This window comes from Benincasa hispida, chromosome 7 (genome assembly GCF_027475165.1).
Source record: "Benincasa hispida cultivar pf3 chromosome 7, pf3_genome.v1.1, whole genome shotgun sequence".
Taxonomy (NCBI): Eukaryota; Viridiplantae; Streptophyta; class Magnoliopsida; order Cucurbitales; family Cucurbitaceae; genus Benincasa; species Benincasa hispida.
This window is the reverse complement of record NC_143484.1, coordinates 14,171,090-14,198,417: the sequence shown is the minus strand read 5'-3', so window position 1 is coordinate 14,198,417 and position 27,328 is coordinate 14,171,090. Positions and strand designations below refer to the sequence as shown.

Sequence of the window (27,328 nt, the reverse complement as noted above, 5' to 3'; positions counted from 1 at the left end):
TTACGCTCCAATAATCACAAGGAATGCAGCAGCAGCAACGGCCGAGTCGTAATGAAACAAGCTTGGAATCCAAGAGGAATTTTCTCGTGATTTTTGCCTGCAGCGATATGAAGCCTTTCGTAATTGCCAAAGTATGGAAGTGTAATGCTTGTGGTTCCTTTGAATACATATTGAGAAGCAAATTTAGCATCAGATTCATTGAAAAAGTAGGAAGTTGTGTTGACAAGATATTCCATGATATAGCGTTTGTTACATCTATAGCCATTGTGATTGATTTTGCATCGTAATTGGAGAGTTTCATTAGTGTGTACCGATTTGTGCCGGCAGCAGAGCCGAGTAAGAGAGTTATATTGTACACTTTCGTGTTTGATGGAAGAGTGTTTCTCAAATCTTTTATGAACTTGCTGTACGATGAGGACGTTGAACCCGATAAACTGAAACTTGCATCGCCTGCAACAAAGCATGAACCTCCAAGAAAGAAGCCCAGAATTAGCAGTGAAAGTACTGATAATCTATTAATCTTTTTCTCACTCTTTTAAGTTTTTAGATGCCATTGAACCATCTAGACATAGGGGTAGCTCTATAGGCAGCTATGCTACAACTATTTTACCTTTTGTATATTACTATTCGAGTCGAGGTGGTTACATGCGAAGTGGTATATTCTTTTCGTCTATGAATATGATGTAGGGCATAGATATGAAATATCAAGATATATTATTTGATCAAAGAGTCATGTCCTTTGCTCCATTGCAACTATTAAGAGTTAGTGGTTGCATGACGAAGCGATATATCCTTTCATATGTGGATGTGATCTAGACCATACATATGGAATATCACGATCTGACTCTAGAGATATATTTGACTTTTTTTTTTCTCATTTCAACTATTCCAGTCAAAGTGGTTAAATAATGAAATAGTGTATCTTTTAGTGTATAGATGTGATTTAGAGTAAATATGAAACATCACAAGCTAAAATTTGCATATATGTTTGAACATACAATCTCAACACTTGCTCATTAAATTTTCTTAAATTCATATTTTATCTCTCACTTCAAATATTTAGAGCTATTCGAGTAAAAGAGTATTCTATTAATTAGAATCTTTTTAAACCTTTTCTTCTGTGTACTAAAATAGAACTATCAACTTCATGTACATGTTATGGTCTAATTAAATGAGGACAACTATTTTCAATGGTTTGTGGTTTTATGAATAAAAAAAAAAAAAGAAAAAAAAAAGTCAAATGAACTTGAATCCAAAGTAGACAATATCATATCATTACCAAAATATTTGAAAAGTCACCAACTTTAATGGTGTCTAGACAATAGCTAAAAGTAAATTGTCTATATTATATCTGAAGGAACCATTGAAGGTCCTTGAGTAAAAGCATGGGATCAGACCAAATATCCAAAATTTACAGAACATAAATTTTACAGCAAAAACATACAGATTATGCATTTAAAAGATAATTGTAGCATGCTTAAAAGGAGAGATTACAGACAAGAAAAATGATTGAAGAAACCTTACTCTTGAGGAACTCTTCTTCACGAGATTCCTTCTCTGAATCTTGTCACGAACAATCTGGAACCCTCAATCTTCAATAAGGATACCACCACGAAATTTACCTCTGTATTCTCTAGGTGAGAATCTAAGAGTTTTGTGGGCTCTGGCTACTTTGAAAGAGAGGGATTTTGAGAGAGATGAGAAAAAGAGATGAGATACAAATTATCTTCTGAACGTTTCTATGTATATCTTCTTGTGAAAAACCACACCACGAAGAAGAACAACTTCCCCCACTACCACGTTTTAGAGAGAAAATAGGGGGAGAGTAACTTCCTCCCAAGATGATTTTTAAAATAAAATAAAATAAAATAAATTATTTTCATAAATTAATTTAATATATATATTTATATGATAACTACCTTATCATATAATATATATTAAACTATATATTATATCAAATATGACACATAACCTATAGTTTCTATATTGTATCAAATACAATATAACCTATAGTTTCTATTCTCTCACCAATGACATTTAATATAAATCCCATTTATATGAAATTTAATTATGTTAATCAAATTCATATAATTAATATTTGAATCATATTCAAATATTTATTTCCTCTCAAATAAACTTTATATTATAATGTATTAAAATACATTATAGTAATTATATCATATATTATTAGATTAAATTAATTATATCACATATAATTAATTACCTCAATTAATTTGAATAATTCAAATTAATCCAAAAATTGATTCTCATTAATTCCCGTTGAGCTATAGAGGGGATCTCATGGACCTGTAGCTTGAAGCCTCAACGGTACGTGAATAATTAATTAAACTTCTTTAATTATTCACCATCCGTTAACTATCAGACACTCCACTAAAGACCGACACCTGCACTCTTTGTACTACAGATTTATTTCTGTGTCCATTGGATATAATTAGTCAACAGTACGATGACCCTTCACAAATTGCTCGTAAGTACGATTGGACCAAAATTACTGTTTTTCCCTTATAGTTACATTTAACTCCTTAAGTACCATCGATCCCTCTAATGAACAATAAATCATAGTCCAACTATGACCAAACCTCTCTCAGGCCAGGAGAGGGTGTGACACCACATTGTTTAAGCCTTGAAATCAGCTCTTAAGGGAGCAATTTATCTACTTGCCCCGATATTAGGGAAGGAGTGAATTTCTTCTTTTGTAGCTGTGTTTCTAGCTCCCAATCAGACGAATCCTCAAAATAGTAGACTTGTTGAGTCGGTGATCTAGTCACTCTCACCCATAAAAATCAAAAGATCGCCTTCATAGGTAGGAGTTCTCAACTCACTCAGGATTCAGGTCATGTTACCTATGGTCATCCTAGTGAAATGAAAGTCTCTATTATGAATGACGTTATATAATGAGACTAGTCATTTTGTGGTCCAATCTTATACAAACTCCTTTGTATAGAATATTCCCGCTCACATGTCTCCACATGAATGATTAGGATCAGATCATTTGTAGCACTTTACAACAATTGTAACATTTACAAAGCGGACCATACTATAGTGTCACAAGGATAAGGTATCCAACCTTATCTATCTACTACAGACCATTTAGGTTATCGCTTAAACATGATCCACCTATATGTCTCTACATACATGCTTAAGCTACAATATAACCTTAAATGTTAGTTTATTGGTTTGTGGTTAATGCAACTAATTTTGAAATAAAACATCACATATTTTATTACATAAATAAAATGTTTGTACAATACAATTACAAACTATAGAATCCTATGAGATTTAGGGTATCAACCCCAACAATATCAAGAATAATTAGTATAGAAATATGAAATAACTGAATCAAACCTGTGCTAGAATTGTAAATTACATAAATCGAAAATACAATTTAAAGAAAGGTAACTAAACCCCAGGCATTACTACAACTTTCCACAATCTAACCAACTTCCTCTTTTAAGGATAGTTGAGTCTTAACATCCTAGACCTTTCAATAATAGTGAATTAATATGGTGCAAGCACATGCATCAAATTATAATATAGTAAAACGACTTTGAGAGACTGAATATCATCTTTAGGAGACCAAATTCACAAATTTAGTGTAGTTATTGAAAAATCATGTTGATTTTATTTAAGGATTTGAACTTAGATGATGTGATTTTTCAAAATTTAAAGAAAACAAAAGTAAAACAAAGATTGAAAGCAAGAAACATAGGAGTTCAAGGGTGTTGATTCTATGGACTGTCGTGTCAAATGATATGTATGTAAAACAAAGATTGAAATCCAAGAAACTTATTTACTTCATTAAGTTATGCAAGGTTTTATGGACTATTTTGTCAATGACATGTATAAGTCTAGAAACTTTTTTTTCTAGATTATTTTGTTTCAAAAGCAATATTTTCTCATGCAAACTTAATTGATTTCTAATTTCTTGAAGCCAATTAAGAAGCTTGACATTAGGAATAGCTATGATCAATTTTTATTATTAATTTAACTATTCGTATGATAGATTAACAATGATCCAATATTATAACTCATGGCTATAAAAGAAGTAACTTTTCTCAAAAATAAAATTTGAATTAGTTTTTGATAAAATTTAGTTCAAGTACTCAATTTTAGTTAAAATTTACATACATAAGATACTTCATAGCACAATAAATACTAATAACTTTCATTCATAATCTATTCTATTTAATAATTTCATCGAATAAAGTTGTCGTCTAAACGATACATGCTAGATAAAGTAGTGAATGTACCAACAACATAAGTTAGCCCTCAAAATATAAAATTTAGCCCTCAAAATACAAAATTCACCAAGTGTTCAAGATTATATTATCATGTAGTTGAGCTTTCATTGTTGGTTCTTTTTTCCTCCGGTAAGGCATCATCTCATTCACCTACATAAATTTATATTATATTTTATATATTATAATTACGTAGAAACCAACAATAGTGAATATTAAGCAAACATAGAAAATGTTTAATAGATATAGATAAATAAGCAAAAATAACATACCAATGGTCACTTTATCAGATGACCATGCTATTGCACTCCCCAAAGCTTCTTCAATACACATCATTTTTGATGTAGGCCTCCATAAATATGCATTGGGTTTGTTTGATACATAAAACCATACTCTAACTGCATGTGGACCAATAGGAATATGATGAACAAGAGAAGTTGGATTACTAGAAGACTATTGTCCTTCTACAACAATCTCTCCCGAGTCGTACCAATCTAATAGCTTGCACTTAATTTGACTATTCTTATTGATAATCTATCAAAAGGGAAATATGAGATATTATTATTAGATAATAATTTGTACCATATTACAAATAAATTTACCGATGGAGAAGATATTGGAAAAGTTGGAGGAATGTTTGTTGGCTTAGGTATGCTTGCAGTAATATTTATGAAAGTTCCTCACTTGGTTCAACATATGATAATTTCATAGGAAATAAAAGAGGAGTTAACTGAATAAAAAAAATACATGTAAGTTATTTAACGAAAAAAGATTACCTGTTTCTGTGATGTCTTTAATTTATTATTTATTTCTTTAGTCTTGATTTACTTCTATCTTGCAACTACTTTAACCTAGGTATATATATGAAATGTTCAACCTCAATGTATAGGCTAAGAGGATATTCTCTCCCTCAATATGTTTGTCTCTTCCACTTCTCTCTACTTCATCACAGAAAGAACTTCACAATCTTTAGAATGTAACCTTCTAAGAGCCAACATGCTTGCTCAAATGGTTAGGCATGTATACCTCACCTTATGGGTTATAGATTAGAAATCCCACCTCCTTATTTGTGATATAATATTCCTCAAGAAAATAAAATGAAGAAGAAAAAGTAGAAGAAAAAACAAGATGGCTAGAGCAATCCATATGAGAGAGACGTCGCCTCTCATCTTAAATGCTTCCTTTGAATGAAAAACAAATGGGAAGAAAGCTCATATGTCCCCAAATCACATCAGATCTACCTTCTAAAATGCAAGCTAAGAGACAGGAAGACCCCACCAAAGTAAATGAAACATGGCTAGGTTGAGAATTAGGTTTTTAGTGGTTCACAAAAGTGTTATCTCAACCTTATTCTATCCCATGTTTATATATACTATCCCCAACCAAAGCTTGGTTCCCTAGACCATCAAACTACAAGAGCAAATGCTACAACCATTTTGTGAAGAAGGTCACCCTCAAAGGCTGACTTTAGTCATTAATTACCAATCTCAAATCCGATCTCCTCACACAATCTAGAAACTAACACCCACTTAACGAAATGAAGAACCATCGTCACTCTCCCCTTCCAATAATATGGATAGGGTAACTTGTCAACAAAGGTCCAGATACTTCCATTCAGACAAATATAACTAAAGCCAAATAAGATTTGGAACACTTGGAACTAAGATTGATGGATTCCGATGTTAATGTCTTTAGACTTTCAATAAGACTATATGCAATCTAAAGTGGCCACCTACTTATGCTAAAATTCTATCGAGTTTACTAACAACTAAATGCTGTAGGGTCGCTTGTCCTGAGATTGTCAAGATAGGAGAAAGTTAGTGCACATACTCATATCTACATCTATATAATATTCACTCAAATTCACAAGAAGGGTACACTATAACCTCCAAGTAACCGTCTAATGAATTAAAAGAACAGCATATCAAATTCTCAAACCAGAAGTTACATGATCTAAAAAATGCCTTCTCATTCTTCTTTTTACATGCTCTAAACTAAAATCATAATGCAAAACCCACTTGAAATATTAGATTCGAAACTCAAATCAGAAAATGTCAATATTGTTGTTAACAACCAACCGAATGAACAATACAAAGACGTGAAAACGAAATTCATATTTCACTCTATGCTATTATCAGGAACTACCATAAAAGATTTGAAACAGGTCAAAGATCTTTTGAAATGAGAGGTTGAAATGAAATATATGGGAAATGCAAACAGAATACTTGGTATAGATATTAAAAGAGATAGAACAACAAAAAAACTATGCATAGATCAAACCCAATATTGTGAGAAATTAATAAAAAGATATCATATGATAGAAGCAAAAGCAATTAGCACACCTATAATACATCATTTCAAACTATCATTAGAAAATTCACCCAAAGAAACAGATGTTGAGCATTTAAGGCTAATGTCTACAATTCCCTACTCCCAAGTTGTAGGAAGTCTTATGTATGTAATGATTTCTACAAGGCCGGACATAACATATGCAACTAGTTTGGTCAGTAGGTACATGGCCAACCCAGGAAAAAGGTATTGGGAGGTTACCAAGTGGATTATGAGATATCTAAAGGGCATTGTGAGTGCTAGACTACTATTCCAACAAACTTTTGACACAGAAATAAAATTGTTTGGCTATGTCGACTCAGACTATGCAGGAGACCTCAACAAAAGAAGGTCTCTATCTGGTTATATCTTCTTATATTGAAGTTGTATTCAAAGTTGGAAGGCTTCACTGCAATCAGTGGTAGCCCTTACCACTGAGGCATAATTTATTGCCCTATCATAAGTAGACATTTGCCTTAAAAGTTTACTACAAGATTTCAGTATACAACAAAATACAGTAAAGATATATTGTGATAATCAAAGCATCATACATCTATCTAAACATCCTCAATATCACAATCGAACAAAACATATAGATGTAAAATATCACTTCATATGTGAACAGATTGAAGAAAGGAAGATTGAAGTTGTGAAAATACATACCTCAAATAACGCTTCTGACATGCTGACCAAAGCAGTGACCCAGTTCATACTCCAAAATTTTTTGGATATCATTGAATTTGAGCTACAAGACAAAGGATGAAAGGGAAAGTTTATCAAAGAGGAGCTGAATCTAGATAAAGTTCATTTCAAGGCAAAGATTTTTTGAGGAAATGTATGAAATTAACTTTGCATGTGGTTGTAACTACTTTATAAATCTTACATATAAAGGATACTAGCTTTAGATTTAGAATGCACAAATAAAAAAATAAAAAAATAAAAAATTCCAGACACTAATCTATACTTTTCTTCCGATCTCTGCAAAAAAGAAATCACTTAGCTCCTCCGTGGATGTAGGCCTCTGTTGCCGAACCACATTAAACCTTAGTGTTTTCTTCTTCTTCTTCTTCATCTTCATCTCCGAGCTCTGCTCGATCTTCATCTTCTTCATCAGCTTTCTACAGATAAATTGACAGAGTTTCCCTTGTTCAACTCTTTCTCTCTCGTTCTCTCTCTAATATGAAGATGAACAAAATGAAAGGGTTAGTCACACTGAAAGCAATCAGATAGAGGATAGTGGGTTAGTGAGATCTTGGCCATCAATGTATAAGGCTGTATCTGTTTTTCACATGGATTGTGCTTTTAGCCATCAGTTTTTGAAACCAGTGGTTTTCAGCTCGTGGTGTGGATTTCTTTTCTAGTTTTGGGCCTCAGTGTGTTGTAGACAAGCCCAACAGAACCTTTTCAAAATTTTTCCTATATAAGTTGATTGATGAACAAATATCCCATATGCTAAATACTCAATTTGTAAGCTAAGGCATTTTTTTTTTCGAGATCTTTCATATCAAATTATTTCTTAAGATATTGTAGTGCCTTTGAAAGTCTTCAAGAGTTCCAATTATATTTAAGTCGTCAATATATAGTTATAATAAAAAAAATATAACTAAGATTTCTTTATAAAAACACACGAACATATTAGATTGTTTTGATATCATTCTTTCAACAAATATCCACTCAAGCAATTATACCACATTCGTTCTGATTGTTTCAATATATATAATGACTTCTGTAACTTTATTGAATATAATTCCAGAGAATTTGATTTATATGTTTCAGACACCTTAAATCCTTCTAGGATTCTCATATAAATATCATTATTGAGATCCACATAAATAGAGATCAACTAAGTGTTCTGATGTACAACAGATATGTGACCAATGCCCAGTCATTCCGCAGCGGAAGCATTTATTTTCAACACTTTTTAAACTCTTATATTGTAGAGCTTTTCCTTTGTGATCAATATTTTGTATGGTTATTTTGAAATTTGAATGCTTAGAATGACCACAACAAAAATAGTAATTATTTCTTCCTCTACCACGATCATGACCTCAACCACAACCTCAATCACGATTATTAACATGAAGGAAATCTAACACGAGGATTTTCATGAGCAACAGAAGGGATCGTTCCAAATTCTAATCCGATTGAACACAAACAATTACAGTCTTTAAATGGAAACTAACAGGTCATGCATATACAGAAATTACAGCATGCTACCATAGAATCAAGGGATAGAGTATGCGTACTTTGAAGAACCATTCTTCATGTATCCCTCGAACAATCTACAATGCGTCCACAACAACACTTGAACTCAACGAATAGAAACACTAACAGCATGAACAATGAATACTGAAAGTGTAAAACAACATGCAGCAGAAATATCAAGGATCCATAAGCTTTCTATTTCACTAATTTTAGCAAAAACTAAAGCATGCTCTTCTAAAAAGAATGGGTTTTATGAACATACCTTTGATGAACTCTTCAAGATAATGTCTGTTCAGCTGTCGTCTGCCCTTGTTATCAACGTGAACCACCTCAAAGCCTTCCTTACTATGCTCTTGGAGCTTTAGGCAGAGTTATGGTACTCAAGAATAGCTTGAAGAAGTGAGGAAACCAGAGAAACTCACAGCAGCACAGACAAAGAAGACAACTTCTTCTTCAGAGAAAATTCTTTCGAAATTCTATTCATTATCCTCTTCTCCCATAACTCCATTCTTCTTTATATAATAGATGAACATGCAAAGTGATGGAGTACATGGCTTGCAGTTGATGATTGGAGAATCAAGGTCAAGAAGATAATGTATTTTGTGAGAGCACAAAGATGATGGTAATGGGAAATACCCATTTTCCATTTTTGTCCAATCATGCAAATGATTTTCATTTTCTTTTTAAAACCAAAAATGATATTAAATCATTTTAATTCAAAATTTGATTTTCATAAATTAATTTCACAAATTAATTTAAAATAATAATTAATTTAATATCAAATATTAAATTAATTTTTGCACAATAGTCATCTTTATATATTTAAATCATATTTAAACATTTATTATCTTGTTTCGTTTAATTTGAACGTTCAAATTAATCTCTCAAGCTACCCTAAAGCTTATCCATTTACGAGCTAGTAGGGGGACCTCGCGAACCTATAGATCATGGGCTCCAACAATTCGAGATTAATCGGCTAAACTCATTAGTCCGATCTAACCCCTATTCGTTAACTAATGAGATACTTCACTATAGCCCATAGTTGAACTCCCCTCACTATAGATATATTATGTCCACTTAATAACCATAATCCGTAAGTCAATTCTTCACAGCTTGTTCGTAATCACAGCTGTCAAAAATATCGTTTTACCCATTTGACTACATCTTGTTCCTTAAGTTCCTACTGATCCTCTAATGAACAATTCTGATTCATAATCTCTATGAATCAAATCTTTTCTCTATAATGAGAAGGTGGGGCCTCGATTGTTCAAGACCTGGATTCAATACTTAAGAAAACAACCTATCAGCTAACCCTAAATAAGGTAGGAGTGAATTCCATCTTGCAAGGCTATGTCCCCAGCTATTCATCCGATCTTATCCCCAAAATGGTATGCTTATTGAACAGTGTTGTTAGACTACTCTCACTGTTTGTAGATCAAAGGATAATCCTGTACAAACAGGAGTTCATAGCTAGCTCAGGATTAAGATCGAGTTAACCTAGGTTATATAATAAATGAAATAGTTAGTTTTAACAGTAAACGGTCGTTATAAAGAAAAGTGATTATTTTCGTGGTCTAATTTATATGCAAACTTATTGCATAGGATGCCTTCACTCTCATGTCTCAACATGAACGATTTGTGGATCACATTGTTTGTAGCACCTTACAACTTCTTGTAACAACTACAGAGTGGGTCACATCCAATAGTGTTACCAGGATGAGATACCCAATTTCATCCATATACTTATTAGATCATTTAGGCTATATACTGTCAACTTGATCCTGTTTATGTCACTACATAAAGTTACAACATTCAAACTATAGCCAAGGATGCGTTTATTGGATTTTCATAATAAGATGCAAAATCAACAAGTCATTTTTATTGATTAAATAAAAATGTTTAACACGAACTGCAAGTTATAGGACATTCCCAATAGAATACAACCTCCATGAACCCAATCGAGTCTAACTCGATTCACTAACTAAGTAAAGATACTACCATAAGTGTTACCTTGGTATTCTCGGTGTGAGAATCAAGGAGTTGTGAGCTTTGTATGATCTTGGCTTGAGGAAGAGAGTGGAGGTCTACGATCGAGAAAGTGGGAGATAAGAAGCTAGTCTATTACATAGACAATGTACTCGATCGTTTAGTAAATGAAGTCTATCGTATAGACTTCGTTACACGATCGTTTACTCTCTGTCAACGCTATCACTTAGTAAAACTTTTTTACTTCATAGCTTTTTCTGTAAGTACTTTTTGAATGAGGTAACTACTAATTTTGGAAAAAGTTTTTTACCTTTATCTTAAAACTTCAAATAATCTTCCACTCAGTCGGTTATTAGAGAAAAATATATAACCAACTTATCATATTATCTTTATAACCTATAATTTTAATATTTCATCTCATGAAACATATAAACCATAATTTTTTTTCTATTTTATGGTACTTGATATAAATCATATTTATAAATATTCCTCCAATTAATGTATCTAATACATCACCACAGTTATATCATATTAATAAATTTTCGTCTTGTTAATTTGAACACTTTAAACTAACCCAAAATCTGATTCTCAACTTGAACCCATTGAGCTACCAAGGGGACCTTATGGACATGTAGCTTGAAACTCCAACGGTACGTGAATAATTGACTAAATTTTTTAGTCATGAGATCTACCATTCGTTAACTATCGGGCACTCTACTAAAGACCGACAGCCGCACACTTCTCACTACCGATATATTTCTTTGTCCATATCAACCAATCAATAGTGCGATAACACTTCACAAATCGCTCGTAAGTATAGTTTGGCCAATTTACCATTTTTCCCTTGTAGTTACATCTAACTCTTTAAGTACGACTGATTCCTCTAATGAACAATAAGTCATAATCCTCTTATGACTGAGTCCTGTCTTCCAAAGAGAGGGTGTGGCCATTATGTTCAAGACCCAGAAAAAGCCCTTAAGGGAGCAATCTATTTACTTACCCCTACTTTGGGGAAGGAGTGAATTCCGTCTTGTGTAACTGAGTTCCCAACTCCTCAATCAGACAAATCTGCAAAAAAGGTAGGCTTGTTGAGTTGGCAATCTGACCACTCTCGCCCATACTAATCAAAGGACCGCCCTCATAGGCAGAAGTTCCTAAAACACTCAGGATTAAGATCATCATCTATGGTTGTTTTAGTGAAGTGTAAGTGTCAATTGTCAACGGTGTTATATAAAGAGACTAATCATCTCGAGGTCCGTTCTTATACAAACTCTTTGTATAGGACACCCCTGCTCGCATGTCTCCACATGAATGGTCAGGTTCAGACCATCTGTAGCAGTTTACAACACTTGTAAATATCTACAAAGCGGGTTGTATCCATAGTGTCACTAGGATAAGGTATCTCTCCTTTATCCTTATACTACAGACCATTTAGGTTATTACTTAAGGCATGATCAACTTGTATGTCACACATACATGCTTAAGGTTACATGAAATAACCATAGATCTTAGTTTATTGAATATGAGTATATGCAAATAATATAACTCTTATTTTATTAATAACAATGTGTACAAACTGTTTACAAACTACGAGACTTCGAGAGAATTAGGACACCAATCCCAACAATCTCGCACTTGTCCTAATGCCTTGGGAGACTAATGTACAATACATGAAAAACTAGTACAATATATAATAAACTAGGACATACTCTATACCCAGTATCATCTCTCACTTGCCCTAGACAAGATGCCGCATGTCCTATAGACCCAGACTCTCCAAATGACCCTAAAAAACTTTAGCCATTAGAGCCTTTATAAACGGATCAGCAACGTTGTGCTCTGACGCGATCTTCCTTACTATCACATCACCGCGATGCACAATCTCCCTAATCAAATGATATTTCTGTTCGATATGCTTGCCTCTATGATGACTCCGAGGTTCCTTTGAATTTTCCACAACCCCGCTGTTATCACAATAGAGTGTGATCGACAAAGACATATTTAGAACAACTTCCAAATCTGTAAGGAACTTCCTAAGCCAAAGAACCTCTTTAGTTACTTCACAAGTGGCTACTTATTAAGCTTTCATAGTGGAGTCCAGGATGCATCCTTGTTTGATGCTTTGCCAAACTACAGCCCCTCCATTCAGAGTGAAGACGGACCCTTATGTCGATTTCCGAGAATCTCTATCTTTTTTAAAGTCAGAGTTTGTGTATCTTGTAAGGATCAAACTCTTATCTCCATACATGAGCATGTAGTCCCTCGTTCTCCGAAGATACTTGAGGATCGTTTTGACCGCCGTTCAATGATCTAATCCTGGATTGGACTGATAATGACTGGCAATCACTATTGCATAGCAAATGTCAGGTCTAGTATATAACATTGCATACATAAGGCTTCCAACAGCCGAAGCATAGGGAATTCGTCTCATTTCCTCAACCTCTTGAGGTGTCTTAGGATATTGTTCCTTAGACAAAATAATTCCATGCCTGAAGGGTAATAAACCCCTCTTCGAATTCTGCATCTTGTACCTGATCAACATTTGGTCAATGTACGATGCCTGTGACAAGGACAACCTCTTGTTCTTACAATTCTGAATGATCATGATCCCTAGAACTTACTGCACCTCTCCCAAATCTTTCATTTGGAATTGGGCAGCTAGCCAATTCTTAATGTCAGTCAAAAAATCTACATCATTTTCAATGAGTAGGATATCATTCATGTACAGTACCAGGAAAGCTACTGAGCTGTTAAGGATTTTCTTGTAAACACAAGGCTCATCAACATTCTGATCAATGCTGAATGATTTGATCACACTGTCAAATCTAATGTTCCACGATCTTGACGCCTGTTTCAGCCCATAAATGGACCTATTAAGCTTGCAAACTCTTTGCTCTTGATCTGAAACAATGAATCCCTTTGGTTGAGCCATGTAAATGGTCTCCTCAAGATTACTATTCAGAAAGGCAGTCTTGATGTCCATTTTCCATATCTCATAATCATAAAATGTGGCTATGGACAGGAGTATTCTGATAGACTTCAACATGACAACAAGTGAGAATGTTTCCTCATAGTCCATTCCCTCGACCTGGGTATAACCCTTTGCCACGAGTCTAGTCTTAAAGGTTTACACCTTTACATCTACACCTCATTTTCTCTTGTAGATCCACTTACACCCTATAGGTTTTACCCCATCAGGCTGATCCACAAGTTCCCAGACAGAATTAAAGTACATAGACTTCAGTTCCTGATTCATGGTTTTAATCCACTCATCTTTGTCAACATCCTCCATTGCTTGCTTATAAGACAATGGATCCTCGACCCCATCATCAGAGATGATGTTTTGGGCTTCAGTCAAACCCATGTAGCATTCCGGTGGGTTTGCAACCCTCCCACTACATCGAGGTAGTCTAAACTCTTGAGATGGTTGACTAGATGAACTGACTTCAACAACTCTTGTTGATCTATCAGTCTATTCAACAACTCTTATTGAACTCTCAGTAGTCTCACTAGAAATCCCATGTAAAAAAAGCTTGGTTCGTGGTTTATGATCCCGAATGTGGTCTTCTTCCAAGAAGTAGCATTTTTCGACACAAATATTTTTTTCTCACTCGGATCATAGAAATATCCACCCCTTGTTTTCTTGGGGTAGCCTACAAAGAGGCAAACTTTCGAACGCGGTTCCAATTTCTTGGGGTTAGCCACAAGCACGTGGGCCGGACATCCCCAAATTCTGAAGTGGCGTAAACTACCTTTATGGCCTCTCCACAGCTTGAAAAGTGTTTCAGAAACATTCTTTGAGAGAACGTTTTTCAAAAGGTAACATATAATCTCCACTGCAAATCCCCAAAATGAGTTTTGAAGATGAGCATAACTCATCATAGACCGAACCATGTCCATTAGGGTTCTATTTTTCCTTTCTGATACACCATTCTGCTGAGGTGTACCTGGGGCTGAGAGTTGGGACGTGATTCCATGTTCTATCACATAGTTTTGGAATTCAAGGTTCATATACTCTCCACCACGATTAGATCTTAATGTTTTTATCTTCTTACCTAACAAGTTTTCAACTTTAGCCTTATACTCCTTGAACTTGTCAATTGATGGAAATCTAACACGAGGATTTTCATGAGCAGCGGAAGGGATCGTTCCAAATTCTAATCCGATTGAATACAAACAATTACAATCTTTAAACGGAAACTAACATGTCATACATATACGTAAATTATAACATGCTACCATAGAATCAAGGGATAAAGTATATGTACCCTTGAAGAACCATTTTTCAAGTGAGCAATCTACAATGCATCCACAACAACCCTCAAATGCAATGAATAGAAATACCAAAAGCACGATCAACGAATACAGCCTCCACGAACCCAATCAAGTCCAACTCGATTCACTAACTGAGTAATGACATTACCACAAGAGTTACCTTGGTATTCTCGGTGTGAGAATCTTGGAGTTTTGAGCTCTGTATGATCTTGCCTTGAGGAATAGACTGAAGGTCTATGATCGAGTAGACGATTGAGAAAGTGGAAGATAAGAAGCTGGTCTATTACATAGACGATGTGCTCAATCGTTTAGTAAATGAAGCCTATCGCATAGACTTTTCTAATCGATCATGTAGTAACGATCAACTGAATGACTATCCTATAGTCAACTCTACACGATTGTTTAGTCTCTATTAACGCTATCACTTAATAAAACTTTTTTACTTGATAGCTTTTTCCGTGAGTACTTTTCGAATGAGGTAACTACTAATTTTGGAAAAACAATTTTCCTTTTATCTCACAGTTACCATAAAACTTCCAATACCCTCCCACTCAATCGATTATTAGAGAAAAAGAATTAATTATCATATAATTAATTTATTATAAATAAATAAAATAATGAACTTATCATATTATTTTTATAACCTATAGTTTTAATATTTCATCTCATGAAACATATAAACCATAGTTTTTTTTTTCTATTTTACGGTATTTGATATAAATCATATTTATATCAATTCCTCCAATTAATGTATCTAATACATCACCACAATTATATCATATATAATTTATTTTCTTTTTGTTAATTTGAACACTTCAAACTAACCATAAATCTGATTCTCAACTTGAATCCATTGAGCTACTAAGGGGACCTTATGAACCTATAGCTTGGAGCTCTAACGACACATGAATAACTGACTAAACTCTTTAGTCACGAGATCCACCATTCATTAACTGCTAGGCACTCCACTAAAGACCGATAGCTGTACTCTTTTCACTACAAATATATTTATGTGTCCATATCAACCAATCAATAGTGCAATAACCCTTCACAAATCGCTTGTAAGTACAACTAGGCCAATTTATCGTGTTGCCCCTATAGTTACATCTATCTCCTTAAGTACCACCGATTCCTCTAATGAACAATAAGTCATAGTCCTACTATGACTGAGTCCTCTATTCCAAAGAGAGGGTGTGACCACTATGTTCAAGATCCGGAATCAGCCCTTAAAGAAGCAATCTATCTTACTTACCCCTGCGTCGGGGAAGGAGTGAATTCCGTCTTGTGTAACTGAGTTCCTGATGACATGCAGAAATGCATGTAATCTTAGGCCTTTTATTTAGAATAATGAGGGCTGTAAAGCATAATATGCGACAATTATATTAGGAATTCATGAGCAAATGAGTTTGTAGTGTTCAACATTAAGAATCTCGGCTAACCCATTATTATGCGTTATTATGCGTTCAATTGTCTATTTTTGTAGCTAACGCAGGAAGTGGACACAAAAGTGGAAGCCGGGCTATCGCATGCAGAAAAACTCTCCATCGAAAATGCAAACGCATATGACCAACACATAGGTGTTGCGGTAATCAACCGCATGCGTCCATCGCATAGAAGTTGCGATCGTCAAGCGATTACGATCATCGTGTAGAAGTTGCAGTATCAAGCGAATGCGGTCACTGCTCAACTGCGGCTACACGATAAAGCATAATAGTGGGATCACCGCAAGGTCGGTGGAATGAGCGCATCAACGCATCTCTCAGGAAAATAAAAAAATGATGTTGACATTTCACCTACCACGCCGTTAGCAACAGAGATTTAGAAAAGGACTAACGTGTCGCGGATGTTAGAATCACAGCAGTCTATAAATGCTGTCGACGATCCAAGCTCTATATATAGAAGCCGCTGAGTAAAATTTAAATTTATCAAGGGTCATCCCTACGATCCAGACTAATGCTTGAGAAGAAAGCTTGAGAGTTGTTCATCTTCTTCTTCCATTCCGAGTGACGACCGGAGCCTTTGGCTGGAGCTAGATCTCGAGAGAGTCAGCTCCACCGCCCACCCATGGCACCACTGGTAGCCTTGACACACATCTGCTGGAAGCAAGACATTGCTTCCAACTGGTCATTTCATTTTTTCTTCTTTCCTTATATTGTATTGTATTACATTTTGGGATTAAAAAATTAATACATTTTGTGTGTTCAATGCATTTCTATGTTTCCTTCGATTCCATATCCATCTTTCTTTACTTAGCATCATTAACTTTCATTGCATCACTTAGTGAGATTGCTAGAGTATCGCTTACTTAGTCATGTGGATTAGAGATATGAAGCATGTAGCAAACCACTGAGAGGTGTGCATTGCGTGAGTGTGTGAGAAAACCTTATTTGCTTAGTGTGAAGCTGTAGCAACGTCTGTCTATAAGCAGACGCAACACTTGTCTATGAGTAAAGTTAGGAATAACTAATTGCCCGGGAGAGTAAGTGGTTGGTCGCATTAAGCAATGTAAGCAAGTATTCACTAGAGATAGGAATAATCTTACATCATCCAAGTTCATGCGGTTACCTTGTCTTATGAGCGTATCATTTATCATTTAGGCATACTCGAGAGAGTAATATAAAATGCAAATCTGAGACTCAAGAGAGCAGATTGGAACGTATAAGCAAGAATGGGGAACTTAGAGATAAGCTCCATTTGTTATTACATAGCGTATGCACCCTATGGATAGGATATTGCATGCGTCTAGTAGTAGGATATGGTGGTATACGACCATCTCGCTCATGCGATGAGAGCACGTGAGCGGGTTATGGAGGTTTAGGCAGGCATAGGCTTCTCGACACTATCGCATATACATTGCATGCATCCTAGAATTAGGCTCAAGTGTGTGTAGCATGATCACATAGCTTGCGTTAGCTGAGGTTACTCTTGCGGTGAAGCTCATTGTTGCAGTCAAGACATCTCAACATTTATCTATTTTTCCATCCATTTACTTCCTGTCAATAGTTGTCGTGTCTCTACCTCTCACGCATATTCTCATTGCGTTGTCTGTTAGTTAGGAGTAGGAGTAGTGTTAGCTTAACAACCCCTCCATCATTCTTTTATTCAACCACCACATGCACATTACCACATACGTCTAGCAAAAAGTCCCTGAGTTCGACCTCGGATCACCCGAGAAACTTGCGTTCGTGTTATACTTGGCGTGAGCGTAAGAAAATTTGTGACAGGGACACATGGTCATCGCATACATTCGTTAATTAATAGGTCATTCCAACGTCTGAGCACTGACCTATGATAATCAACGCATACACTAAGAACATGCATCACATATTATGTTCACTTAATTTTAGTTATCAAGTCCTTGACGATTTGATAATTTAATTTTTCGTCATCAAGTTTTTGGCGCCATTGCCAGGGACTTGGCAGCTAATTGTTTGTTGATTTTTGTGTCTCTACAGGTAACCATTTTATCTTGGGAGTATTGTAACTTGTGGGACCAAGTTGCTAACAATATTGAAGTATAGGTGATGCGCCGAAAGCCAATATTGACCTCAAGGTAGAAGGGCAATCAGTCGCATGAGCTGAAGGTAATTCTAAGCACATGATGGCCGCATGCGCGCAATAATTGCCGAAAATTCCAAAGGTCAGGACGAGCTTCTTGACCCAAGCAGTTGAGAGCCATCTCCTACATGGAAGACTCCTTGTGGTGACAACACTCCAATTTTTCCAGGGACGTCTTCTACTCTATCTTTACCTTGCTTTCTTAGTTTAGTTTATTTTTATTTTTTATTGTTATTTTGGACATGCAGTTGCTTCCTTGTTTGTGGTGTGTTTTCTCCTTGTAGATGCGAAGAATAATTCTCCTCGATGCGCAGTATAACGTAAATTTTCCTTCCCTCCTTCAACGCATGGCTTCGATCGAGTGGATTCCAATGCATGATCGTATGCGGTATCTTGCCTAAGGTCCTTCCTTGTTATCTTTCATACATTATCCTTTTGAAATTCTCTTTTCCCGATTGCGCTCATTTGTGATGTTTCTATAATGGTATGGATAATTCACCACATCCGTTAACTAAGCATAACAAGGCTCACTTTACTTTTAATAGTTTTTTCAAGTTTTGAAAGTCAGTTTTATTATGTGCAAACCTTTGCTCAAACGTTTATTACCACCCTGTAAGTTTGTTTTTAGCTTTGCGGTGAGAACGCTGCCAACCTCTAAGTTTGGGGGTGGCAGCGGTCTCGGGAGAATTGCGTTCATTACATTGCGGTCATACAAAAAAAAAAAAAAAAACAGAGAGAGAGAGAAAAAATATATATTTTGAGAATAATAACTCCACTGTCAATGCAATGGGGAAACCCATGTTGATAAGAGTTAAGTTGTGAAAGGCACTCACCCATAGATGGATGTCCGCATGACACACATAGGGGCAAGCCAAAACGAAAGTGAGTTGCCAGGATCAACGCATACGCGCAACTCCTCTGTCCGACGCAAGCCAAATCAAGCAAGACAAGAGTTAGTTGAATATGGAATGCAACCAAAGTTGGATGCCCGCATGACACACGTAGGGGTAAGCCAAAACGAAGAGCATATCCAGGTTCAATGCCACATTCGAATAAGTCACCACAAATTTTTGAAGTGTTTTGAACGAACGCATTCTCAAAAGCTAAACACAAAGTTGTGGTGAATGAATAAAAAGTTTTTGAGCAAAGGCTTGCCGGATTTAAATTTAGAAAATATCTTTTGGAAGAATCAGCCAAAGTGGAGGAGGGGATTGCGGCGATGGTTAGAGGTACGAGGAAATTATATTATGAAAAGCTGGTCATCGCAAAGGAAAGTAAGAAGGTGAGTTTAGAATTTCTTGAGTATAACGCATGCTTAAGGACAAGCATGATTCTATGTTTGGGGGTGTGATGACATGCAGAAATGCGTGTCATCTTAGGCCTTTTATTTAGAATTATGAGGGTTGTAGAGCATAATATACAGCAGTTTTGTTAGAAATTCATGAGAAAATGAGTTTGCGGTGTTCAACATTAATAATCTCGGCTAACCCATTTTTATGCGTTATTATGCGTTAAATTGTCTATTTTTGTAGCTAACGCAGGAAGTGGATGCAAATACGGAAGCTGGGCTACCGCATAGATGACCGCATGTGGAGAAACTCTCCATCGCAAATGCAAACACATACGATCAATGCATGGGTTTTGCGTAATCAGCCACATGCGTCCATCGCATAGGAGTTGTGATCGTCAAGCGGTTGGGTCATTCTGTAGAAGTTGCAGTATCAAGCGAATGTGGTCACTGCACAATTGTGACTACACGATAACGCATAATAGTGGGATCATCGCAAGGTTGGTGGAATGAACGCATCAACACATCTCTCAGGAAAATCAAAAGATGATGTTGACATTTCACCTACCACGCCGTTAGCAGCAGAGATTTAGAAAAGGACTAACGTGCCGCGAATGTCAGAATCAGAGCAGTCCATAAATGCTGTCGGTGATCCAAGCTTTATATATAGAAGCCGCTGAGCAGAATTTCAATTTATCCAGGGTTATCCCTGCGATCCAGACTAATGCTTGAGAAAAAAGCTTGAGAGTTGTTCATCTCCTTCTTCCATTCCGAGTGACGACCGGAGCCTTCGGCTGGAGCTAGATCTCGAGAGAGTCAGCTCCACCGCCCATCCATGGCACTACTGGCAGCCTTGACACACATCTGCTGGAAGCAAGACATTGTTTCCAACTGGTCATTTCATTTTCTCTTCTTTTCTTATATTGTATTGTATTACATTTTGGGATTAAGAAATTAATACATTTTGTGTGTTCAATGCATTTCTGTGTTTCCTTCGATTCCATATCCATTTTTCTTTACTTAGCACCATTAACTTTCATTGCATCACTTAGTGAGATTGCTAGAGTATCGCATACTTAGTCATGTGGATTAGAGATATGAAGCATGTAGCAAACCACCGAGAGGTGTGCGTTGCGTGAGTGTGTGAGAAAACCTTATTTTCTTAGTGTGAAGCTGTAGCAATGCCTGTCTATAGGCGGACACAACACTTGTCTATGAGTAAAGTTAGTAATAACTAACTGCCCGGGAGCATAAGTGGTTGGTCGCATTAAGCAATGTAGGCAAGTATTCACTAGAGATAGGAATAATCTTACGTCAGCCAAGTTAATGAGGTTACCTTGTCTTATGAGTGCATCATTCATCATTTAGGCATACTTGAGAGAGTAGTCTAAAACCCAAATCTAAGACTCGAGAGAGCGGATTGAAATGCATAAGCAAGAATGGGGAACTTAAAATTAATACAGTTATGAAAGTTCAGGATTTAAATGATACAATTATTAGTTTGAGGTTTAAATTGATATTGTCCCTAAAGTTCAAAATTTAAACCGATAAAAGTATTAGTTTAGGATTTTCATTGATACAATCCTTAAAATTTAGGGATAAAAATTGTTATTTATACTTTAATTTAATATATCAGTAGCCATTTGGGAGAGGGGTACTTTGAATCAATAATTGGATATTTTGTTATTTTTCACTAATGGGCCATTTTACAAATGAAAAATCTGTTTTCATTTTTTTTCAAAACTACATTTTTAATATGTTCATTCTTCTAGTGGTTTCAAAATTTAGTTTTATAAACATGACTCTTAACCTATTAATTTTTTTTTTTATTTTGCTATCTAATTTTTTTGGTATGTTATAGAAAACATGTGTAAATAAAATAAATGGTAAGAAAACAAACAAAATTTTCAGAAACTAGAAACTAAATAGTTATCACAAATAGTACTAAATTCAAATACGTCAAAATCAATTTTAGTCGTTACTATGGGAAACAAACAAAAGTATTTGGTTTCGACCACTAAAATGATAAATAGAAATTTGTGCGAATTTGAAGGAATTTTAATTAGAGGAGGCAATAGATACTTTATCACTTTTATCAATGATATTTCAAAATATACTCTTCTTTATTTATTAAAAAAAATAAAAGTGATGCTTTTGAGAATTTTAAAACATTTCTCGTCGAAGTTGAAAATCAATTTGGTAGAAAAATTAAGAGAATTAGAAGCGATAGAGGTTGAGAATATGAACCAATTGAATTCAATTATTGTGTTGAATCATTAGAAATAATTCATGAGACTACTCCCCCATATTCACTTGCTTCTAATGGAGTTGCAAAGAGAAAGAATACAACTTTAATTTGTTTTATGAGTGCTATGCTACTTACTAAATTAGAATCACGTGCGCATCTTTGTTGCTTCCTTGGATACGGAATCAAGCACAATGGTTTTCGCTATTGGGATCCTCTATGAAACAGACTACGCATATCTCATTATGTCATTTTCTTGCAGCATACAATATTTTCTAGTATCTCGACCTTTCATGAATCTCTTTCAGGTCGTCCTTTCTTTCTTCCCAATGAGTCCGTTAATCTTTTTCCTTCATCTGCATGTTCTCGTGATATTAAGCTTAAGCAATCTGAGCTCATCTCTGTTGATCCCGATACATCATCTGTCTCAACTGTGGAGTCTAAACCGGCTCCTGATCCTACTTCTCCTATTTAATGCTCCACTCAGGTGAGGGCACCTCTCATTCACCTTCAAGATTTTTATTATTTTTCCACTATCAGTTCCTTGGTTGAACCTACCTCTTTTCATGAGGCGAATACTAACCACCTGTGGCAACAAGCTATGAGTGACGATATCCAGGCCTTAGACAAGATGCACACATGGGACTATGTTAACTTACATCCTGATAAGAAGCTTATTGGTTCCAAATGGGTTTACAAGATCAAAACTCGCTCTGATGGTTCTATTGAACAATATAAAGCCTGGCTGGTGGCTAAACAATACTCTAACGAATATAGGATAGATTATGAAGAAACCTTTGTACCTATGGCCCGGATGACATCTATTCGGATCTCTTAGTCGTTGCTGCAGCCAAACAGTGGCCTTTGTTTCAGATGGATGTCAAGAATGATTTCCTTAATGGGGCTTTATATGAAGAAGTCTATATGCAACCACCCCGGTATCTCTCAACCATCTAAGAAAGAGTTTCTTCTTCGTCATGTGTTGTATGGTTGAAACAAGCCCCGTGGGTCGGGTTTGCAACGTTTAGTTCCACCATTATTCAACTTGGGTTTACGTCGAGTCCTGATGACACGACACTTTTTACACTACCTTGGCGAGCACTTTGAGATGAAGGATTTGGCGTCCCTTAGTTACTTTATTGGTCTTGATGTATCAATGAGCTATGCTGGCTATTCATTGTCTTAAGCGAAGTATGTTTCAGACTTATTGGTGCATTTCAGGATCACTCTACTACAGCCCCGACACCACTCGATCCTAATGTTCGCCTGACTCAATTTGATGGCGTTCCTCTTGAAGATGCCACGCTCAACCGTCAACTTGTTGGTAGCCTGATTTACTTAGCAGTGACTCCTCGACATTTCGTATGTTGTTCATATTGTAAGTCCGTTCATGGCTGCCCCTCAAACTATTCATTTTAATGTTGTTCTTCATATTCTTCGCTATGTCAAGGACACTTTAGTCCATGGCATTTAGATTTCATCCTAGTCATCCCTGGTTTTATCTGGCTACTCTGATGCTGATTGGGCTAGTGGTCTTACTGACTAGAATTCTACTTCAGGCTATTGTTTCTATCTTGGCAACTCTCTTATTTCTTGGTGGAGTAAGAAACAGAGTGTTGTCTCTCGCTCGAGTACGAAGTCTGAATATCGTACCTTGGCTGATGCCATGTCCCAGTTATTGTGGCTCTGATGGCTTATTGCTAATATAAGAGTTCCTAGCTGTCTGCATATCCTTTACTGTGACAATCGTAGTGCCATCTAGATTGCTCACAATGATGTTTTTCATAAGGGAACCAAGCATATTGAGAATGACTGTCATTTTGTTCGACATCATCTTTAGAGTAAAACTCTTCTTTTACGAGCTGTTTCTACTACTGAGCAACCTGTTGATATTTTCACCAAAGCTTTATCCTCTGGTCACTTCCTTCCACTGCTTAACAAAATCAAGTTGATTCCTATGTTACCACCATGAGTTTGAGGGAGGGTGTTAAGTATGTAACTATTTAGACTTAGTCTTTGTGGTTAGGACGGTTAGAGAGTCTTTAGGGGGGTTGGTTGATGTTTCTTAGGGTCTATTCTTAGCCTTAAAGTATATTTATATTCAGCATACTTCTTTGTACAATTCAACTTGTAAAATACATTTGCAATAAAAGATATGATGTGCTTTAGAATTGACAAAAATAATATGAAAAAGAACAAAATAATTCGAGTGATGGAAACAATTTTTTTTAAAAATATCGGGCGAGGGGGCCCATAGAAACATACAAAAATTTACAAAAAGGAAAAAAGGACCACACACTGTCTCACAAGAGATGATCATTGGTGGAGCAGTTCTAGTCTTGTTCTTACAATATCAGTTCTAGTCTCACAAGAGATGACCATACACTCTCTTTTTGTGCCGCGTGCCAAGTCCTTTACCAGCACAACCTATTTTCCACCCTTTCACATTATCCTTTTTCTCCTTACCGTTCTATTTGGGAGGGAAATTGACGGTCTTCAGGGAGGCCTACTAGGGAGGTAGTTGGTTCACACTCATTTGTCGACCTAGCAGATGTGAAACATCCGTCGTTTGAAATGAAGTCAGTGATAGAGGAGGAGTATCAGTTTGTTCGGGAGTACTTACAGCCCCCATGTCTGTCATTGTAGATGAAGAGCCCTCCTCTACTGTGGATGACTCTATTTTTGTCGGAGAAGTGGATGGGTTAGATGTCTCGGAGCTCGACATCCACGTTGCGGATGGGTACTTGAAAAAGCTCTCATATTCGAAATCTAAAGTCCTAGCTAACCACATCTTTTTGCTCTCACAATATGGTGTGTTTGAAGTGTAACTTTTAATGAACTAAGGTGGTTGTATATATAAAGGGTAAAGTGTGATTTAAGGGAGATGAAAGGGCACCATTAATCCGATTAAAAATCTTATTGCCGTTTCAACTGTAAAGGTAATGATAACAATATTGATACGAAAATCCTAACGAATTGAAATTAAGAACCCTTTTGATATGAGAACATCTAATTCTCGATTACTAAAACCTCGAAATCAACTCAATTTTAGCCTTAAGGATGAAGTTAAACATGGATTACCTTAAGATCAAGCTATTGAGACACTCCACAAGATAGAACAAGTTCCCAAGCCCAAAGATTGAAACACTCCACAAGATAGGATGATCAATCCCACTTGAATGTTCTTAGCATCCAACTCAACACATTAATTGCAAATTAAGAAAGCTCTCTTGGCTAGTCTTGAAAGAAGCACAAAAGCCCAAACTCAATTCATCATAAAACTTCCTCCTAAACGAAACCTTAATGACCCATCATAATTCATAACAAAATTACAAAAATACCCCTACTTAATATGTCATAAAATGGATAAAATTAGAAATTACTAAAATTACATCAAAATTATTTAAGAAAACATAAATAATAATTTGATGCATGGGACGGTTCATATAAATATACTCATACGTGTGGCCTTCCGACAACTAACACATAATGTGCTTTTATGGCTAAATTTCACATTACAATCACCGTTACCGTTTCTTACGCTTTTGCATCAATAGTGTTGGAGATATGTTGATTGACTTTATATTTTTTTAAGGTTACATATGGTGGATTTTGTAGTTGTCACAAAATTAGTCTCAACATCTATCACTGATAATATTATTTCCTGTAGTATATTTTTCTTTATTTATCTGGAAAATTTCTACAGATTTATGTCTAATATTTTTCTTGTTCGAGCTACAACTTATTATTTCCAAACGAGGATTTTGTTTCATTTCATGGCTACAATTTTTAAAAGTAGAATAATGGTTTTTCTTGTAGAGTTTTTGCATTAATTTATGATTTGAAAGTGTTTCTATTCTTGGTGGCCAATTTGTGCAACATCGACGTTTTTGATCTTTACTTGCTATATTTCGCCGGGTGACTTCATTGTGTGTAAAGTGCAAGTCCTTGAAGATAATTTCTATCTTAGGGGGTCCCTAAGGCATTATTGTTGAGAAGGGATTATCGGTATTAGGGGAACCTATGACTTTATTCTTTTTAGAAGGAGTTCTCTATCTTAGAGAGTATCTAAGATTCGTCATTGAAGGGAGTCACTGAGTTAGAGGGAAGATAATATCACTGGAGCAGAGTTTCACACACTGTTAGAAACCGAAGTGTTTAACACTAATATTGACATACTTAGAGAGAGCCTAAATGGTTTCAAGAGAAGTCTCACATCTAGGAGAAGTCTAGTTGATCTGTGAGATTGGGTTCTACGTGAGTCACTGTTGTAGTCATTGAACTACAGATAAGTACTACGTTATAATTGCATGACTCTTTAATATCAGTGAATTATCTTTCCCGAGCATATTGTCGCCCAAAAATAGTCGGATTTCATTGAACTAGGTTACCAATTTCTATGTTGCTTCACTTGTTTTCTTACTGTTAGTATATCTGTTGTTACAGTGCTTGTGAGTGCTTTTCGTTTAACATCTGTGGTTCGAGGGACGTGTCGTCCTATAACTTTTTCAATTGGTATTAGATCAGCTCACCTTTACCTCTGATGCTTTGATCATGAATGAAATCAAGGAAGGTAGCTCCACCACTCGTTCTCCTATTCCAGATGGAACAAACTATTCATACTGAAAAGCTTGAATGATTGCCTTTCTGAACTTGATTCACAGTAAAACTTAGAAGACTGTAGTTACTTGTTGGTCTCATCCAACCACCAAAACTAATGATGGAAAGGAAATCTTGAAACCTGAAGTACAGTAGTCTGAAGCTGGAGATGAAGCATCATTAGGAAATTTTCGAGCATTGAATGCCATATTTAATGGTGTCGACGTAATATATTCAACCTAATTAATACGTGCATCTCTACAAAGTAGGCTTGGGATAACTTATTTGTTGCCCATGAAGGAACTTCAAAAGTTAAAATGTCAAGGTTGCAATTGTTGATTTGGAAGTTTGAGAATCTTAAAATGCACGATGATGAGTCAATTGCTGACTTTAATGTTTGGTTATTGGACATTGCAAATGATTTATTTTCCTTGAGGGAGAAAATTTTAGAAGTAAGACTTGTTCGGAAGGTGCTTAGGTCTTTAAGAAATTTGACATTTACTGCTATCGAAAAAGATCAAGACACAACATCGTTGAAAGTAGATGAATATTTGGCTCCTTGCTCACTTTTGAGATGTCCCTTGA

The 27,328-nt window shown here is 35.7% G+C and overlaps 1 pseudogene; it reads right to left on the bottom strand.

The window, feature by feature from the left end:
• Nucleotides 1–26,952, bottom strand: LOC120080960 (ribosome-inactivating protein luffin-alpha-like; annotated as a pseudogene).
• Nucleotides 26,953–27,328: the final 376 nt, after the last annotated feature.